General features: G+C 39.7%; 1 pseudogene; it reads right to left on the reverse strand.

Annotated features, from left to right (window-relative positions):
• Positions 1 to 15,072: 15,072 nt before the first annotated feature.
• Positions 15,073 to 15,872, reverse strand: LOC103657982 (annotated as a pseudogene).
• Positions 15,873 to 19,523: the final 3,651 nt, after the last annotated feature.

The following is a 19,523-nucleotide window of genomic DNA, read 5'->3' on the forward strand; positions in this document are numbered from 1 at the left end:
AAGGTGTTGGCAAGTTTGCTTTCTTCTGAGGCCTCTATCCTTGGCTCATAGATGGCCATCTTCTATGTCTTCTATCTTTCCTCTGTTCATGCAAGCCCTGTATCTTTCTCTTCTTATGACACTAGTGACACTGGATTAGAGCTTATGCTTAATAGAGCATAGGATCACCGTTAAGACCTCAATCAACCTTAAATACCTCTTTAAAGGCCCTATCCCCAAAAGCAGTTATATTCCAAGGTACCCCAGGTTAGGATTTCCATTAATTTGGAGGCGGGGGGGGGGGACAGAATTCATCGCATAACAGATGGCTGTATTTATCTCATCTACCTGCCTGAAAGCACCTTGGAATAAAAACTGTGTCTTCTCCATCATTATATCAGTCCCATTCCTGGCAGGAAAAGACGGCACAATTCAAAGAAGTAATTGAAGAGTCAAGTGAAAGAACTACTCCTTATCTGTGGATGAGGATAAGGGAACCAACAAGGGGTGGTTAAAAACGCTTAGAAACAGTAAGAAGCCATTAATATTTCTAGAATTAAGAAGGCTAGTGGAGGGCACTGATGCCCAGCAAAAGCTATGCACCTGCAGGTGCTTTCATCTTAGGCAGGAAAACACAACCACTCCCGAAAGCAGACGGGAAGGGAGGGAGGCAGGCTCCTCCTTACATGACTCCATGACTTGCCGTCGGGTAAAACTGACTAGCAGCCAGAAATAATCGAGGAGGTGAAAATAGGGGTCAGCCTCCCATGGCACATGGCAAGGCCGAGAAGGGGAGAGGGCATGACCAGGCAGGGTAGAGAAAATCCTTAACAATATTCATAATCATTACTGTGTCATAGCATCAAGGAAATAAAGCGTCTGTAGAAGACTGGCTCGCTCAACAGCTGATCCAACCTCTTTTTCCAGTGCCATCTCGTACTTCAGGAGCTGTAAGGATCAAAGTGCGTTTCCCAGACTTCCTTGCAGCTAGAGTTTTCCCCTTTTCCGACCTCCCTGCTAGTCACATTCACTTAAACTCAGAAACTCAGTCAGTGGAGAGGCAGCCAGAACTTGGTGGGGCCTCAATATTGTTAAATCTAGCAGCTTGCATTTAGTAAATAAGCAATGAGTTCCTGATCTTTGCTTCACAGCTAAGGTGGGCTATTCACACCTTCATGGCACTCTGGCTATGTGATCCCGGACTCCAAAGTGGGCGCAATGCTTTCCTGAACCCCGATTCCCGATGGTTCCCAGGTCTGGTGGTTCTGTGGCATTGTTCTGAGAATCATCCCTAAAGACCCTTCACATCTGACAACAATTGTAAACTCTTAATTCTCTATTTTGAATTCCTTTTTGTTTAAAATTATTAGAGTGACTTAAGTCTGTTGAAAAGTGACACAGGAGCAACCCTCTTGTGTTCCGGATTTTTTCCTTACCCTCCTATTGTAAAACTGTGTGATTAAGGCAAATGTGGGGGGAGAAACAGGAAAAATGCCCACAAACTATGTTACTTCACTATCTTTGCCTGAATGCACAGCTGGATTCGGGGGTTTTTTACATTGACTGCTGTCATAAATATTTTCGCAGGTGTGGAGGATCTGAATCGTCATCTTTAAAGACTGCATAATATTCCTTCCAGTATTTTCAAATACTCAATGATAATATCCAGTGTTGATATGGGTGTGGAGAATAGAACACTACCATATACCACCACTAGGATCAGAAGCTGGTACAACGTTTTTTTGTTTTTGTTTTTGTTTTGTTTTTTTTTTAAAGATTTTATTTATTTGACAGAGAGAGACAGCCAGCGAGAGAGGGAACACAAGCAGGGGGAGTGGGAGAGGAAGAAGCAGGCTCCCAGCGGAGGAGCCTGATGTGGGGCTCGATCCCATAACGCCGGGATCACGCCCTGAGCCGAAGGCAGACGCTTAACCGCTGTGCCACCCAGGCGCCCCCTGGTACAACGTTTTTAAACAACACTTCATCAATACAATCTTAAAGTCTTAAAACTCTACTTAACCTTTTGCCTGGCAATTTCATTTCAAGGAATTAACCCTAAAGCACATCTAAAATGTGCACAGGGCGAGTGGGAGCATAGGGTGGAGCATGGAGAGGACAGTGCGGGGCGCGGGATCTGGAGCCTCCTCCCATCTCCCACGCTGTCTTGCCCACCACTTGGCAGGGGGAGATAGCTGCCGCTGCTCTTACCCTCTTGTCACCCGAGAGCCCCACAAGCTCGGTGAGGACCTGGAGCCATGATCCGCCTGCCCAGGAAGGTGGTGTTATACGCAACTAATGAATCATTGAACACTGCATCAAAAACTAATGATGTACCGTATGTTGGCTAATAGAACATAACAAAAAAAATTATGATCTGTAAAATTGTTAGCTAAATAAATGCTCATTGTTTTAAACCACTAAAACAAAACAAAAAAAATTTTTTTTAAATGTGTGCACAAAAATTTATCTTTAAGGGGTAACATCCAGCAATGGAGGCTGGGTAAAATTGCACATACACAGATATGTATGTAGCCTTTTATAATATAGAAAATAATTCCTAGTGTGGAAGACCTCAAAAGGGAGACCAAGTATTTGGGAGGTCCAACCCCCCCCATCACTTTGCTTTAATCAGGGTACCTCCACTTTTTCTGTTTCTACATTGAAAGATAAAAATAAGATTTTATTTGAAAAAGAGGTTCCATGGCATGAAAAAGTTCAAGGTGTTGCAATAAAAGAATATTCGATGTCGTTAATGGCTTTTCAAGATGGATTGCTGTGTAAAAATTAAGTCTATAAAACTAAATATAGTAAACCCTATGTTTGCATGTAACTCACAGGATTAAAAGAGCAGGATATCACTGCAGATATTACAGACATTAAAAAGATTGAAAAGATGGACAACCTTGGGCCAATAAATTTGGAAATTGTATAAAATGAACAAATTGCTAGAAAAAATTACTCAACTGAAAAAAAGAAAAGAAAATTTGAATAGTTCTGTATCAACTAAAATGAATTTGCTGTTGAACACTTTTTGACAAAGAGAATCTGGGCTCATAAAATAAATGAATTTTACCAAACAGTTAAGAAATAATGCCAGTCTTACACAAGTTCAAGAGGGCAAGGCAATACACCAGACGCTTCACGACTGAGCCACCCAGGCGTCCCTATGCATGATTTTAAAAACAAAATTCTTAGCAACATGAAGTAAAAGGAAAATGTGTTATAAAGAAAAGAATATCTGTTTTTAAAAATCCATCAGCAGGGGCGCCTGGGTGGCTCAATCACTAAGCGTCTGCCTTCGGCTCAGGGCGTGATCCCGGCGTTATGGGATCGAGCCCCACATCAGGCTCCTCCGCTATGAGCCTGCTTCTTCCTCTCCCACTCCCCCTGCTTGTGTTCCCTCTCTCGCTGGCTGTCTCTCTCTGTTAAATAAATAAATAAATAAATAAATAAATAAATAAAATCTTTTAAAAAAATCTATCAGCAAACCTCACACTTATTTAATGGTGAAATATTGACAACTTTCTCTTTGAGCCTTAAACAAGAGTAGTATGTTCACTGTTACCATGTCTGTTCATTATTGTACAGAAGGGACCCAGCCAGTGAAAAGCATAAGATTTGGACATAATGAATAAAACTGCCATTGTTCAGAGATGATATGATTGTGCATGTAGAAAATCCAAAAGAAATCTAGATTGAAGACTGCTGGAGGCAAGGTCAATATGTAAAAATTAATATTATTTTTGTAATACCTACAACAAACAATTTAAATATGAAACTGTAAAAGATGAAGATTATGGTAGCATACAAAATAATACAAATGTATTTAAAATAGAATGTACAAAATCTCTACTGTAAAACATCGTTAAGAATAAATAAAAGCAAATGCAGGAGTATGCTGTGTGCAGGGGTTATTCGGTAATTGAGTAATCAGTACTGTAAAGACGTCAGTTTTCCCCAAAATTTAATCTTTAAATTCAAAGCATTCTCATTCAAAATCCCAGGAGATTTTTTTGCTTGCTTGTTTTTTAATGAACCTGAGAAACTGATTCTTAAATATTTATGGAAGTGTAAAAGACTAAGAGTAGCCAAACATTCTTGAAAAAAACAATGTGAAAGAACACAAAACCTGAGAGTCATTATAAAGACATAGCAATTAATACAGTGTAATATTGGTACGAGGAAATAAAAATATATCAATAAAACTCGAGGGAGCACAAAAACAGAGGGACACAAAACGTGGATACTTAATTTATGACGAGGTACTCTGCAAAAGGTGGAAAAATAATGTTATTCTCAATAACTTGTGGTGGACAAATTGGATATCCATATAAACAAAAGAACGTTGACTTGTAACTCGCATCATAAACAAACGTCAATTCCCAGTCAACGCTAGACATTGTGAGAGGCAAAACAATAACGAAGTTCATGTAGGATGATTTTATCATGATTTGAAGACATTTCTTAAAGAAGACAAAAAAGAATAACCAAAAAAATTGGTAGATTGGATTATATCAAAATTATTGTCCAAATGGTAAGTACTTACTGTAATATTTTTTCAAACTTTCTATTGGAGAGTTTGGTAGGAGAAAATTGAAAAATAATTAATTAAAGATCTTTCCTATATTTGAAAGGAAAGAAAGAGGAAAAAAAAGAAGTAAGGAAAGAAGGAAGGGGAAAGAAAGATAACAGAATGGTAATAATAAATAACGCATGGGAAGATTCTTGAGTTCATTAGGAGGATGTTTTTTAAAAGGCTATTAGTATAAATTGGCAATCATTTATTAAATCATTTTAAAAGAATCTCTGTATTTTGCATATATTCTCCACATCTTTTTATCACATTCATGTATTAGTCTAAATAAGCACAAAATAATTTTCCTTATAAAGTTTTTTTCTATATAACATTTCATATAAACAACACAATCAGGTAGTTCAGAACATAAAAAGCATAAAATATTATTCCACAAAAAGTATCCCTCTCATGAGGAGAAAAGGAAACCCTTGTGCACTGTTGGTGGGAATGCAAACTGGTTCAGCCGCTGTGGAAAACAATATGGAGGTTCCTCAAAAAATTAAAAAATAGAACTACCATATGATCCCCTAATTCCACTACTGGATATTTACCCAAAGAGAGCAAAACCCACTAACTTGAAAAGATATATGCACCCCTGCATTCAATGCAGCATTTACAGTAGCCAAGATATGGAAGCAGCGTGAGCGTCCATCAATAGATGAATAGAAAAAGATGTGGTATAAATACAATGGAATATTACTCAGCCGTGAAAAGAAGAATGAGATCTTGCCATTTGTGGCAACATGGATGGACCTAGAGGGTATTATGAAGTAAGTGAAATAAGTCAGACAGAGAAAGACAAATATCATATGATTTCACTGTATGTGTGAAATCTAAAAAAAAAAAAATATGAACAAAAAACAGATAATGTTAGAAGATGAAAAGTACAGCCTAGAGACATAGTCAATAATACTGTAATGACGTTGAATGGTGACAGATGGTGACTACACTTACTGTGGTGAGTTGCGTGGAATTGTCCAATCACTATGTTGTGTACCTGAAACTAACATAGCATTGTATGTCAAATATATGTAAGTAATAAAAATGAAAACAACCGCCCCAAAGTACCCTCCCATCCATGTCCATGTTATTTGACTTTCTAGATATTGTGCATTCATAAGCAAATTCATGTATATATTAATGGGACTTATAAATATCAGTTGTTTTTTTACGATACTTTGTTTTTTCCCTGAGATTGTATTTGCTCACTTTCCAGCAGCTTTGAACAAGTTTGTCATTTGGTGGACAGTGCCCTCTTGTGTATAAAACTGAATCTGCAAGTCTTGTCCTGACAAAGTGGACTGATCCGAAATCTTTCACAGTTGTAAAAGTTCTTGAAGTCCTATGGTGTATCATGACACCATCATTTACTCAGTTATGTCCAGCTTCAAAATATTAGACCTTTTCTTTATTTTTTTTAATAATGATTTTTTATTATATTATGTTAGTCTCCATACAGTACATCCCCTGTTTCCGATGTAAGGCTCGATGATTCATTAGTTGTGTATAACACCCAGTGCACCATGCAATACGTGCCCTCCTTACTACCCATCACCGGCCTATCCCATTCCCCCACTCCCCTCCCCTCTGTAGCCCTCAGTTTGTTTCTCATAGTCCATAGTCTCTCATGTTTCATTCCCCCTTCTGATTACCCCCCCTTTCTTTATCCCTTTCTTCCCCTACTGATCATTCTAGTTCTTATGTTCCATAGATGAGAGAAATCATATGATAGTTTAGACCTTTTCTTTAAGGCTTCAAAGAACGTTAAGCCTTCCCATGCTTGCTTTAGTGATTTCATATGTATTTAGCACCAAAGTATTTTGGTCTCCAAAGTAATCTCCCATCCATATTTTGTTTGATTAGAACAGGAGTAATTCGTACTGAGGTATAATTCACATACTATACGATTTGTCCATTTAAAGTGTACAACTCAGTGGCTTTTAGTATATTCAGAGTTTTGCAAGCATCATCATAATGTAGATAATTCTAGAATATTTTCTTCACCCCAAAGAGAAACTCCATACCCATTTCCCCAAACCTACAATCTAGCCCTAGGCAACCACTCTTGTCTCTATTGATTTCCCTTTTCTGGATATTTACCATAAATGGAAACAAACAATATGCTGTGTAGGTTTTTATGTGACTTCCTGTTTTCACTTAGCTTAATGCGTACAAGGTTCATCTGTGTAGTCACATGTATCACAACTGCATTCTTTTTTACAGCTGAACAATATTCCATTGCAGGGATGCACCACATCTTCATTATTCATTTGTCAACCGATGGACGTGTGGGTTGTTCCCACTCTTTGGCAGTTATGAATAATGCTGCTACAAACATTCAATTGTTTTCCTTTTATAGTTGCAAAGATGGAAGGCTTCCGAGCTGAAATGACGGCTCAAAGGCCACAGTGGAAGGGGTCTGCTCTATCTCCCTGCTTTTGTAACTGGAGCAGAAAGAGGGTAGAGAGGAGCACCTGGGTGGTGCAGTCGTTAGGCATCTGCCTTCGGCTCAGGGCGTGATCCCAGCGTTCTGGGATCGAGCCCCACATCAGGCCTCTCCGCTGGGAGCCTGCTTCTTCCTCTCCCACTCCCCCTGCTTGTGTTCCCTCTCTCGCTGGCTGTCTCTCTGCCAAATAAATAAATAAAATCTTAAAAAAAAAAGAGGGTAGAGAAAAGTTGGAGAGGCAGCTGGCAGCCCAAGGAGACATGGCCAAGGAGGTGGTGGTGACAGGGAATATACTCAGGAAAAGAAATATATTACCAGCACATTCCTACTTATCAATGCACATTTTGTGATATATTTTAATTGTGAAGAAACTTTATTAATACTTTCTATAACCTTCAGTCCTTCTTCTCTGCTCAGATACTAAATATTTCTTTCTCAAATCCATTCTCTTCTTCTGCTACTGCCCCAGTTTCCTGCTGCATCTTTTCTCACCTGAACCCCCTCACCACTGCAAAATGGATCTTTCTTGTCTCCAATCTGATCACATCACTCCTTGCTTACTGTCCCTCAGGGGTCCCCTACCGCCCTCAGAATAAAGCCCAACTCACCACGGTTTCCCTCACCCCTTACGTTCAGGTGTAAGGGCTGCTATTGGAACCTACAGGTAAAACTTAAGTTGGTATATTATTTACTTCTCAGTAGTAACAATTACAGAAGAGTCACCTGTAAGGTCAATATAAAATCTTCTGAATAAATTTAGATATCAAATTTCAACATAAAATTAAAGAACATTTAAAATTGTAATTATATGCAAGTAATGAATCATGGAACATTGCATCAAGAACCGGGGATGTACTGTATGGTGACTAATATAACAAAATAAATATTATTTTTTAAAAAATGAAAAAAAAATAAAATAAAATAACTGGGAACCCAGAGTCATCATGAAATTTGCAGTGTTTTTAAAATTAATTATATGGGGTGCCTGAGTGGCTCAGGTCATGATCTCAGGGTCGTGGGATCAAGCCCCGCATAGGGCTCGGTGCCCAGCATGGAGTCTGTTTGAGATTCTTTCACCTTCCTTCTCCCTCCCACTGTGTTCCTCCCCGCCACTCACTTCTGGCATTCTCTCTCTCTCTCAAATAATAAATAAATGAAAATTTTAAAAAAAGAAAATTAATTTTAACAACCAGGAACTCAAAATAACTATGAAGTAATAATCAGTTTTAAAAACAATAATTTGTTGGGGGGCCTGGGTGGCACAATTAGTTGAGCACGGACTCTTCATTTCAGCTCAGGTCGTGATCTCATGGTTGTAGGATTGAAAGCCCCGTGGGGCTTGTGCTCAGCTTGGAAATCTTTGTAGAATTTATGAATTCCTTTGATGTTTTCAAGGACATTATTTACATTGAGCCTAGTCATATATCATTTTGACTATACTATTATTTTTACTTAAAATATTATGTCAAGTTCCTCCTAAGAAAACAAATTTAAAGTGGCGATTTTCAATTTATGCCTATAGCTCAAGTTATGGAATCTACATCTTCATCAATGACATCAATAAATTCTAGAAAGGGATTGCATATTAGCTATAGTTGAGTTTTTAATGGCCTGATGGTGTCATTTCAATTTTCCCATAGTGTACTGACAATAGTTTCAAATTTGTCTTTAGTACATGTGTTTTTGGTACATTTCAATGTGTTGTTGAAACCAAAAAAGTAATTGTAAAACTAGTGGATGATATAAAAAAAAAAATTCAGTGTGTAAAAGACATTCTTCTGTCGCTTCGTTCATTACCAAGCTTAAAGAGTAAATAGAGCAAGGACCATAATGCGCTAGCCTGTGTCTCGAGGGTACGTTTTACAGTGTGTTACATTTGCCTCAGATGTATGGCATTGTCATATCCCTGAACTCCCAATTGATTTTTAACAAGACTGAAATTTGTTTAAGTAGGCTATTAAAAATGTGTATAATCTTTCTTTAGTTATGTCTTCTGCTGGACAAATTCCTCAAAATTATTCAAGATAGAAATATTGGCACTTCTAAATCTATGAATCTAACAATAATTTTAAACGATTTCACATGATTTACATTCAGGGAATCAACTGAAAAATAGTTGGGTCACAGGACGTCTTACTTTGTTCAAAGTGATTTTGTGAATCACAATTGCTATAATCTATTTTTGTATTTCACCCTCTAGATATTGTATTGTATTCGTGTCAGTGTTGGTGTTCCGCATAAATATATACTGTAGTGTTATTAATTTTTGCTGTAGTTTGTGTGATATGAAAAAGATTCTCATTATCTTACTCCAACATCTGTTGGATGATCCTGTGAATATTAAACACGGCCTGGCCAAAAACTACATCGTCTGTGTTATGCACTTGACACGATCATACCAGTACAACCTGTTTGACGGCAAAGTTAGATTTATATCTAGCTTTTTGAATACTTTATAATGTTTATTTCACTTCATGTTTACTAAGAATATAATATAAAATCTAACAACATTTATGTCTATTCTTTTTTTTTTTAATCTTATTTATTTGTTTGAAAGAGAGGGTGCGTGTGAGCAAGAGTTGGGGGGGGCAAAGGGGAAGGGGAAGCAGACTCCCTCTGAGCAGGAAGCCGCTACTGGGGGCTTGATCCCGGGACCCCGAGGTCATTACCCAGCTGAAGGCAGAGGCTTGACCGACTGAGCCACCCAGGTGTCCCCATGCCTAGTCTTATTCTTCAGTTGCCTCCCCCCTGCCCCTACTCCCAGAGGTTGCAATCCAGACAAAATACGCAATCCTCTAAGATAACGTATTAAGGATCAGTTTTTCCCCTGCTTGGTTCCCCACGACCACCATTAGGAAAAATTTATCTGCAATAAATTTCTGAAAAATCCCAGTCTGAACTGTCTTTTGAAAAGTTAAAATTTTTCCCTTGAGGTGTATAATTTTCAACAAGAATGTACCGGGGATGTATTGTATGGTGACTAACATAATATAATAAAAAATCATTAAAAAAAAAACTAATTTTAGAGTGGGGAAAAAAAGAAAAAAGAATGTACCAGTGTTTAACATTCAAATTACTTGACCATTACCTAGAAAGATTTAAGAATCTCTGTGAATAATAAGAAATATAAATTTGGTCTCTGGCCCTGGTTCCTGACACAGAGCTCCTTCAAAAATGCTTGTAATTTCTGGAGACATAGGGGCTCTAGGAGCATCTTTTGTTCTAATATCTGGTCTTTGACCCCAGTTCCTGACACAGAGCTCCTAAGTCCCCCAGAATTTCCTGCACGATAGGGGTGTCTTTTGTTCTGATGAGGCGATTCTTGGCAGGCTCCTGGAGAGCTTTGGGGTGGGGGCTGGTCACCGAGAAACACCAAGCCCTGATTAGAAGCGTGGGTCTCTCCACCCCAGCCCCATCCATGGGACGGGAGAGAGTCTGGAGACAGTGAATAATTGAAGACACCATAAAAATCCCTAAACTACGGGGTTTGGAGAGCCTCCAGGTTGGTGGACACATACGCATGCCAGGGGGTGGTGCACCCCAGCTCTCTGCAGACAAAGTGCCTGTGCTGGGGACCCTTCCAGACCTCAGCTTACATACACCGTCATCGGGCTGTTCATCTGTATCCTTGATTACGTCATTTATAATAAACCAGTAAATGTGTTTCCCTGAGCTCTGGGAGCCATTTAGCAAATCATCAACCCTAAGGAGAAGGTTGTGGGAACCCCCAACGCCTAGATTTCCAGCCCGTTGGTCCGAACTACTAGTGACAACCTGGGACTTGCAACTGGCATCTGAAGTGGGGGCATGCGGGACTGAGCCCAGGAACATGAACACATGACTAAATGTATCTCTTAGAATTGATGAAATACAGTAATCGTCTAATTGTCTTTCAGTGTCTTTTCTTTTCTTTTTTCTTTTTAAAGGTTTTATTTACTTATTTGAAAGAGAGAGACAGCGAGAGAGGGAACACAAGCAGGGGGAGTGGGAGAGGGAGAAGCAGGCTTCCCGCTAAGCGGGGAGCCCGATGGATGCGGAGCTTGATCCCAGGACCCTGGGATCATGAGCCGAGCGGAAGGCAGATGCTTAACGGCTGAGCCATTCAGGCATCCCCTTCAATGTCTTTTCTAGTGGATTTATGTTCTTCCTTCTCTGATATGTATGCATATTTTTAAAAATTCTGACATTTGGAAATGTAATATCATAGCTTAATATTTTAACTTAGAATGTATAGCGTTTTAATATATAAACTATATACCAGTGAAATTTAAATAGCAATTAATTTTTGTATTGAAGGAAAGTTCATAAAAACAAAAAAAACCACAATTTTTACAATTACTTACCAATCTTTCCTTTATATCTTTATAGTAAATTATTTATAGTAATATAGCTGTGTAATACACTTTTTTAGTTTTCTAAAAAAAGATTTATTTATTTAGTTGAGAGAGAGACAGCGTGCACATGAGTGGGGGAGGGGCAAAGGGAGAGGGAGAGAATCTCAAGCAGACTCCCTGCTGAGCACTGAGCCCCTTGCAGGGCTTGATCCCATGACCCTGAAATCACGATCTGAGCTGAAACCAAGTGGCTGCTCAACTGACTGAGCCACCCAAGCACTCCAATACATTTATTTATAAAAATATTTTATCATCATAAATAAGTATATTATAAAATTTATGCAATGTAGTATGTATTTATGCCATATATTTATAAATACAAATATTTATTTGTGACATATATATTGTAAATGTATTTTTAAAAATACAAATTGTTTATGAGATGTGTTTGTTTATACATAAATACATTATACCTATATGATATATAATACTTTTATGTAATATATTGTATTATTAGAAAGAATAATATACATACTACATAGAGCATATAGTACATATTTTATAATTTTATATCTATGTATGTTTACATTAATAAAGAATTACACCATATCATATATATTTATACAAATATATTATCTACATATATATAACTGTATAATACATATTATTAAAATATTTTTATTATATATACATGATTTTTATTATAAATGTTTTTTTATTCATTAATGATGATTTGTCATATAATGAAAATATTTGTTGATTTATATTGGGACTCACCAATAGCATTTGGTACAGTAAACAAACAGAAGAATATCTGAACTGCTACATAAACTGTCAAATTTAGCCAGTGTACCAATAGATTTCTTTCTCTCTTTTTTAAATTTCCAAGATATTTAATAATCATGACATCAGACAGAAAGACAGCTTTTTATTATAAACCCATATTATTTTAGATATTAAATCAATAAGATTTTTCAGTGATCAAATTCTTACCTTTTTTGTAAAGTGGAACACAAAATATCAGTCAAGTTAGAAATTGATCCCTAATTTCATCTGCTGGAAAATTATAATACACGGATTTTGTTAGAATAAGATACATCAGTGCTGTCTGTTAGACAACTATCACTATAATTACACAACTCATCCCAAGCAATGAAGATATCTGTATTAGTTATCTACTGCCGCCTGACAAATTACCTGAAAACGTAGTGACCTTGGACAACAATGCACACTGATCCTCTCACACAGTTTCCGTGGACCAGGAACTTGAAAGCGTCTTGGGTGGCTCGTTCTGGCTGGAGGTCTCTCCTGGGTTTGCAGTCATGATGTCAGCCAGGGCTACAGGGACCCGAAGTCTTCACTGAAGCTGGAATATCTGCTTCCAGCATGACTCCCTCCCATGCTGTTGGCAGGAGGCTACTGTTCCTCACTCAGGAGCCCTCTGCTTAGGTTTGAGCATCCTAAGATCCTGACATCTAGCTTCTTCCAAAGCAAGGGATTTGAGGAAGAAGGTGGATGCTCAATGTTTTGTCAGACCCATTCTCTGAAGTCACACACCATCCTTTTCACCATGTTCTCTTTATAGTCAGCCCCACTCAGTGTAGAGGAGACTAGACATGAACACAGTATCAGCAGGCTAGGCTTATTGGAGGCCATCTTAGAGGCTGGCTACCACAATATCTATGATGTAAACAGCACTCATTTAGATGTAAGACCTTTGTGTAGTGCACAACTTGAACAACCATGCATGGCAGCCTTAAGCAGTCACATGAACAATATACAGAGTTTTTTACAGAAGACATTTTCTATCTCTCTGAGCAATAAACTGGTTTGATAGGTAAGATTTCTTCCTAACTTTTGAAGTTTTTCTTCTTAACTTTTGTGGTTTTTAATTTAATTTGTATATTTTTTTCCTATATTATCCTATCCTAATGTGCTTTTTTTCTGATTCTGTATCTTATAGTAAATGGACTTCATAAATATTTATATATACTTCCTCTTGGTTCTAATATATCTTGTTTCTTTTTTACTCTTTTTCTTTTTAAGTCCTCCTCCATTTTCCCTTTTTGACTGTCTACTCATTCGAACAGATAGTTTTTCCCCTCATTTTCTTTAATAATGAATAATTTTAAAGTTACCCTTAAATAAGTGTTCTAAAACCATCGATTCTACCCCAACTGCTTCTCTGACTAGGATGACATCTAGTCCACGTCTCTTCATAGGATGACGTCTACCTTCTGGTTTGTACTGTTGAACTGGTGTAAATTTTTAAAAGCTTTCTGTCCTTCATAAGCATCCTGATGTAGACAATAAAATATATGGCATAATACTGACAGGGAATAATAATGATAGGGAATTTCTATGTCTTGTAGGCAATCTGATAGAACACGTAAGAGTAGCGGGGCGCCTGGGTGGCACAACGGTTAAGCGTCTGCCTTCGGCTCAGGGCGTGATCCTGGCGTTATGGGATCGAGCCCCACATCGGGCTCCTCCGCTATGAGCCTGCTTCTTCCTCTCCCACTCCCCCTGCTTGTGTTCCCTCTCTCGCTGGCTGTCTCTATCTCTGTTGAATAAATAAATAAAATCTTTAAAAAAAAAAAAAGAACACGTAAGAGTAGAAATCAATGACAGAAAAAAAGATTTTTCGATTCTACAAATACCTGTGGGTAACAAGTTGTACATGCTTGTCCCCTGGCCCACGGATTTTAGATCTCTATCGAATGATTGAGTTAATAAGCACAAAAGTGAGACTGCCACACAAGCCAAGTAGTCTCCCTAGACAAGTCAGTTGGTTCTATGAGTAGTAAAAATAACTGACAACTTTCCGAGAAGGCGGCTGCATTCAGGTGAAATGTGAGCACCAAGGTTGCCTCTCTGTTAACGCAGGGTGAAAGGATGGGTTCTCTTCACGGACCTACTTAGTCCCTTTCCTCACCTTCCATTTAACGTAATAGCTCAAACTTAAGAAGCAGGAGAGGAATTTATGGAACTCTTGGACTCTTTAAATGTTACTTAAGCCATATGCATATTTAGTACAGGAGGTGGGCTTACTCTGCTGATGGAGGAACAACAGCTTAAAACAAGTCAAAAACACTCTTCTAACTGTGCCCTGCATGTTTTTTAAAATTTATAACCGACTTCTTAAGATTTTAGTCATCAGTGTGGTTGGTTTATCATACCAATAACTCTTTGATTTGGATAAAAGACTCAGAGTCTTTAATGAGTCTGGTGGTACTAATTCTGAGAAACTGTCAGATGGAGAAAGGGGAAAAAAGACCTGGGTGGAAGAGTGCCCAGGGAATTAAGAGAAAACTAAAGAACGCCGTGTGGTAAGGCATCTGATAAAAGCGAGGTGCTGACAGGCGCCCTTCCTTCCTTCCTTCCTTCCTTCCTTCCTTCCTTCCTTCCTCATTCCTTCCCTTCCTCTTTCCCTCCCTTCTTTCCACCTCCTTCTCTTCCTCTTTCTCATTTCCTCCCTCCCCCCTTTTCTCTTTCTCTCTGTCTCTTTCCTTTCTCCCTCCCCTGTTTCCCATCTCTTGCCTGCCTACCTTCTTCCCATAACTTAATGGAATTGGGAGGTGATTTTTATCTCAAATTTGAAAACACTTAGAGCCATTGTTCTCACAATTAGTTTTCATGTGATTTAGTCGTAATTCATCAGATTCTACTGGTTTTTTGACGCTAGTGGAAAGACAGTTTTTATTACTTTTATGTACAGAAAACCCAACGGCGTGCACTTAGCCCAGTTTGGTGGCCAGTTCTTTAGCCCTTGCCTTTTCCAGCTTGGCAGTGCGAGTCACCGACTTTGGACCTACAATGTTGCCTCCCCAGGGAGGACGGATCTCCTCATATCTGTCATTGTCAGTGGTCCTGCTAGCCCCCACTTGCCTAGCCAGAGCTCCTTTGTCTTCCAAGTTAACCTGTGTGAGTGTGAGAGTGGTGCAGGTCTTCCTGTGGACCAGGCGCCCCAGCCTGCCTTCCCCTTGATAATGCGGTAGGGCCCCCCCATCTTACGACACAGGGCAGGCAGGAAGACAACCAGCTCGGTGGGATCCACAGCATGTGCAGTCACTACCAGCTGAGCCTTCTTGGTTTCCACTAAGGTGGGGACAGCGGTAACCCCTGCTTGAAGGACAGGCAGCCCTCTTAGTGGGGACATCCCCTTAGACAGCAGCTTTCTTCTCTGCCCTTGCCCACAGTCTGTCCTTCTCTTGCCTTGTCTCTGGTCTGTATTTATGGGTGAGCTGAAGCTGGTGAGCAGCTGTTCGGTGGTACAAGGCCTGAGTGAACTGGTTAATGGCGGGAGGCACTTTCAGATGCTTATAGAGAATTGCCCTTTGCCGCTGCAGTCGGATGTAGTGGGGCCATTTAACAAAGCAGAGAGCGAGATCCCTTTCAGGCTGGAGGTCTTGTCCAGTGTCAAAATTCTTAGGCCTTTTCTTAGACAGGGGATGGAACACCTCCTTGGCCTCCTATCTCTTCATAATAGCAGGGCCCAGCACACCTTCTTCCCCTTCGCCTTCTTTCCTTTTGGCATCTGGAAGGTTGGAGGAGGGTGGATTCTACTTCTTTTCAACATCGGTGAAAGGCTGAAAGTCATCAAAATGCTGTTCCTTGACCTCTGAACTTTGGGTTGTGACCTCTGAATTTCAGGTTACCTGTAAGCACATGTCCAAACACTCCAGAGTACTTGCCTTTTTCCCCTCCACCCCTCTATTTTTAGTACCATTTCCATTATTTTCTTCTTTAATATTTTTATAATCCTAAAATAAGATCGCTGTTCTCATACTTCCTATTTTCTGCGTTTTGGCTATAAATTGTGGTCCTGGTTATGTATCCAATAGATTCTTGAATTCAGTTTTATGTGCTTTTGTGTGTTTTCACGTGTTAAGAATTTAAATTAGTAACTTTATAAATCGTAACTTACTTCCTTCTTAGTTTTCCACTGCAGTTGTGCAAGATTAAAGATTAAAGCGCTCTCTTCTTTGTGAAAATTTTGTACCCCAGGTAGCTGTCCTAATTTGGGCTCAAATAAAACTCATTTTCTGTCAGCATTTCCTGGTGTAGTAGGCGGGATATCAGAGCAGGTCTCCCAAAATCACTCCGTGGTCCTCTGGAACTCGGTGCTCGGTACCAGCAGAGGCCCTTCGTGCCCGTCCAATGTCTCAGCACCTCACGGGCATACCAGGTGAGTTCTCCTGCTACCTGGACCTCCTCAGTTTGAGTTGATGGTCCTGACTTTTATTCGAGCTGCTGAGTGTTACCAGTAAGGTTCTGAAGGTGGGAGTGACCTAGAGGGGCTGGAGTTGGTGGGTTGGTTGTTTTAATTGGTCATTATACTGATGTTATAAATATAAGACTTGAGTAAGTTTTTTGGCCAGAAATACGAGAGACTGAATCACTCAGCTCCAAAGAGCAGGGAAAATGGTTCCTTCCAGCCAAACGGTGCTTCCTGGTGACTGAAAGCCTAGCAGAGGGGTCTGAGGATATTCCTGGAGAAGAGTAGTGGTCCCATGGGAATTTTCCATCTCATAAGGTAATTAATGATTGGTTCGTCTGGGGATGCACCCATGAGGATTGATCATCCAGTGCTCTGAGCCCCCGGATGGTCTTAGACCTCACTGAGAGAAACCGAGACACATGAGGGGTGTATCCCGACCATCTGGAAGTGACCATCACAAGCAGCACCCAGTGGACCCACCACACTTAATATCCTTAGATCTTATTCAAGCCTTATTCTAAAAATAAAGCTGAACCTGAAAGGATTGGGCAACTGTGCTTAAAAGCTGGAACCACCCCCAGAAAACCAACAACCACTCATGGAATACTCCAGCAGGCTCCATGTACAATACATAGGGAGCTTAGACTCGCAAGTGCTTATTTAAATGGAAAAATGTCGGGATGACCTGCGTCTCAGGTGGCCCAAATCAGGCTCTTTTGACGCGTGTGTATTAGTTTCCTGGTGTGCACAAGAAGAGAAACCCGGCTATAAGACTAGGAAACCAGAAACTAGGAAACTATTTGGTTCAGTCGGTGAAGCCGCCAGCTTCCGGCGGGAAACCAACCGTCACAGAGGCGCCCCCGGCTTCCGGTGCTTTGCCTGCTGCGGCAGCTTGCGTCTTCGCACGAAGCCCGCCGTTGGAAATGGAAAATAAATGGAAAATAAGTTATAATGTGGTCTTATAATTAGTTTTGTTTTAATAAAAGGGGGCTAGTTGGAAATTGGGCCTTGAATGTCCTTTGCACAAATACAGTGAAACAAAGGCTAAGTTTTATCTTACCGGTACCCATGTGTCCGTGCGTTATGGAGGTGAGCTGTTTGACCTACCTCCGGATGTGTTGCTAAAACTAATTTGGGATGAGCTCTATTTACTTGATGAAAGGCAGTGCATGATAAAATTGGGCATTCTAAAACTCAAAAAGATAGAAATTAACCCAAATGTTTTTCAAGTTCACATGATCTGGGATAAAATTCTCTACGTCCAGATCTTTATGTTACTCCGTAACAAAGATTTATCACGGGGGCGCCTGGGTGGCTCAGTGGGTTAAGCGTCTGCCTTCCGATCAGGTCATGATCCTGGGGTCAGGGGATCAGTCCCACATCAGGCTCCTGCTCAGTGGGGAGCCTGCTTCTCCCTCTCCCTCTGCCTGCTNCTTTCCCTACTTGTGCGCACTCTCTCTCTCTTTATCAAATAAATAAGTAGGGTCTTTAAAAAAAACTGAAATAAAGATGCATCACAGGAAGGGACCCAACTGATGGACCAAAGACATTAAGATGAACAAAAATTGTAGACATCTCACCCCCTTTCCAATAGTCCGAATAATGAGGAAGAGGAGGAGGAAGATCGGCAGACGCTAGAAACCTTAAATCCACCCCCCTGTCCACGCACAAGCACCAGAACCGATGCCCCGCCCATGGCCTGCCCCTCGGCGTCTTCCGGAGGGCAGAAAGGCAACCAGGGAAAAGGCCTGTTTGGCAGGAGGAAAAAACAGAAGACGGAGATGAAAAAATAAAGAATGTCAGTTCGAAAGTTTAAACCTGCCTCTGGTCTTGCCGGCAGCACCCCTGCTGCCTCTGCCGCCCCCTCCTGTTCCGGCACCACCTCCCGGGCTGCTTGCGCCGCTGCCCCTAAACTACCCTCAGCACCTTCACACCGGGGCTCCTAGCCAGCAGCAAAGAGCACCCCAAGCTGTTGGGCCAGCTCCGTGTGAGGTTCAAACTGAAGCACCTCCTAAATCAGCACGCAGGGGCCCAAGTGCAACCCTGGACCCAAACCGCCCACTTGAATTTCCCCGCAGGAGCCCCAGGGAAAACTGACAGTGGGGGACAGACTGATTGACGCATTCAGTATTAAAGCTAAGCCAGGGTTGTTGGTTCAATTAAAATAGACATGTCTTTAAAAAGAAAGAAAGAAAGAAAGAAAGAAAGAAAGAAAGAAAGAAAGAAAGAAAGAAAGAAAGAAGAAAGAAAGAAAAGAAAGAAAATAGACATGTCTTTAGACTTATTCTCATTAAATATAAAACTTTTATTGTACCAAGATTTACTCAAGCCAAATAAGCTTGTGTTATCTCTATTGTAATTTGTCAAGAAAAACATGACTTAAAAGGATGGTTGATTTTTGTCTGTCTCATAAGGTTTTCATGGGTAATTGTTAAGAGCCAATAGGTTAAATAAATAAAAGGGTTTACAGATGAACTTTAAAATAGTTTTCAAAATCTTTAGTAACCCAAAACTTTGAAGTCTTGCTAAATTAAATGATAAATTGGGTTGAATTCATTGAATATCTAAGTCTTTTCCAAATAAGATAAAATATTGAAACATTAATTACCAAACCATAAGATTTGTCTCTTATTACAGAAAAACTAAAGATATTTGGGTCTGTTAGTACACACATTTTATGCTTTCTTAAAATCGCGCTATTAAAAAAAAACAGGCGTCTAAAAATTATGAAATATATTCATAAATTTGCAAATCTAAAGAATTCTGGTGTCATAGTTCACAATTGGTTACTATTACTTTTCACTGGAGACTAAGGTTTCTAAGAGTTAAAATTCCACTAAATGTAATTAAGACAGCTGGAAAATGATAAGGAAAGCAACTCTGTACATAGGAAAGTAGGCGATGTGTTAGGTATAAGGAATGAGAACATATTTTTGCTAAAGGAAAAGAAAGTAATTTTGTCCTGAA

Source organism: Ursus maritimus, unplaced genomic scaffold (assembly GCF_017311325.1).
Source record: "Ursus maritimus isolate PB19 unplaced genomic scaffold, ASM1731132v1 scaffold_11, whole genome shotgun sequence".
NCBI lineage: Eukaryota > Metazoa > Chordata > Mammalia > Carnivora > Ursidae > Ursus > Ursus maritimus.